The following is a 2357-nucleotide window of genomic DNA, read 5'->3' as shown; positions in this document are numbered from 1 at the left end:
TTTCATGGGAATATTCCATTAGTATATATATTTTTTTTACATTTCATTTTTTGTGCCTTTGGTCTTCTTTTGCATAGATTAAAGGATGGCTATGTGGTTAATAATTCCACTACCAAGCACTTTAGACTAATATCATCCGTCTGATGATTCGTTTCCTGACTATATTGAGAATTGCAACATATTTCTTGCTTTTCAAGCCAATTACGAAACCTACAACCGTTTTGAGGAGAAATGATAAAGTTAAGAACCTTTAAAGATCGAAGTTTTGGGTTGTTTTTGTTTGTTTGTTTTTGTTTTTTTTTAATTTAGCAAAACAGTTCTATGATACTTATTATCTACACACCGTAGCATAAAGAAAATCGTAAGAAACTGCTACTTTTTGAGAAGTAAATTTTAAAAAAAAAACGTTAAAAATCGTTACAAAATACTTCATGAAAAAAAATCCCGACAAATTAACATTTGCATTGAAATTTTGCGATGCCTTACAAATCCTAGCTCGAAGACCCTTTCAATTAGTTGCTATAGAATCATATACAAATAACATCGTCGACTGGATGGAATGTCGGGAATGGATGAATGTGTGTCAGTGGAGTTGGATCGCAAACCATAGGTCAGGAACTTGTTTTGAAGCCAGATTCTTCTATGAGTCTCAGAAAGCTAATGGAAACTTCCACAAGTATATTCTTTCTGAATTATTTTTGAAATACGAAATCGTTGTTGTTCCAATTATCATTAGAGTTCCACAAAAGAGATTATTTGTATCTCTTGTCTTATCATTAGAGTTCCACAAAATAGATTATTTGTATCTGTATGCGCCAAACACGCATACATATTGTTATATGTTCATATCTATGTGCATGCATAGGTATACGTATATATGAATACATCTTCACTATTTCGTTAAGCGCATCTACTAAGCAGTATGAACTGTGTTTAAGGCAGATACGCACAGCGTGTATCACTCCGCTATAGACACTGTTTGTAAACATGTAAAATAAAGTAAACACGTAGCAACATAACAATGCCTTCAGTGAGTTGTTTATTATCCCACAAAGAACAAAAGAATACATAACACATATCGTTCTCTCTCTCTCATTTCCTACATTTTCCCTCTCTTTTCTCCTTTTCTTTTGCTCTCCTGTGATTACGTTTAGTCACTTTTTCTTGTACTTTCTCTCCTTGCTTCTACATTATCAAGTTTGCTTTCTTTGTGTCATTCAATATATCTACCTTGTTTTTAGTCACTATTTCTTACTTCCTCATCATCCATATCTTTTTATTAGCTGTCTGTAATTTTATTTCCTGACGAACCTTTAGGCATATAGTCCTCTTATTTCGCTTATTTCTTTCTTACCTTGCAACCAATTTCATCGTTTAGTATTCTTCTTCTTCTCAAACAACCGTTCGGAATTAGAAACACTCATTCACCTGTCCGCCGTCTCTATGTGCATAGCTTTCGTTCCTGAACCAACAACATGCTTGGCAGCAGTGAAATAAGGACAGGGTTTGTCACGGCTAGTCGTATTTACACGACGAGCGGGAAGTGACAACAGAGAATTTGGGATAAGTGAGAACTAAAGAAATGCAAGAGAGTTGGGTAGGATAATAAAGTGAAAGAAAGACGATAGAGTCATTAGGGAGAATGGGTTTGTGGAAAGAGTTGGAAAATCAAAGTTGGCGGAAAGGAAATATTTACTTTGTAGGCTCTTAGCAGCCCAAACCCAACCAAATACAAATAAGCCGGCTTTTCTTTATATGAAGTGTTTCCCAGGCAAATGCAAGCGCATTCTTACTTGTGTGTTTGTTTTAGAAAGAAGTCATTGTGTTTCTGTTTTCCTATACAACAGAAACAAAATACAAAAAATTGTTAACAGTAGCTCATACCAAAAAGGCGTATTGCTAGAATTGATAAATACATTTCAGAGAAACACTGAAAGAAAATTTGAAAAAAAGAAATTAAGAACAAAAGAGGGAATATAAAAAAACAATAAAAACAAGTTAAAAGTTATTCAAGTAACCATTTTTTTTTTCAAACTGTCGGTGAACAATATCTAATAGCATAGCTCCAGGTAATATTTTCTCAGGTTAATACAGGAACAATCACTGTCGCCAAGTATATAAGATAAAGAAATAATTATAAAATTGGAATGTTGTTTCCTGTGTATAAAAATCTGGTTGCAGATACATTTGGTGCTGTTATGATTACCCAAAGAAACATTCGAATTATTGGTAAGAGGAATTTTCAAGGAAAGTATGAAGAAGTATTGTGTGAAATTTAACCTTGCAATAACAAAAAACAGCCACAGGAAAAAGTTGCTGGTGTAATTTTATTTAAAAGACACACACACACGTATATA

The sequence above is a fragment of the Octopus bimaculoides genome, chromosome 18, assembly GCF_001194135.2.
Source record: "Octopus bimaculoides isolate UCB-OBI-ISO-001 chromosome 18, ASM119413v2, whole genome shotgun sequence".
Lineage (NCBI taxonomy): Eukaryota > Metazoa > Mollusca > Cephalopoda > Octopoda > Octopodidae > Octopus > Octopus bimaculoides.
This window is presented reverse-complemented; position numbering follows the sequence as displayed.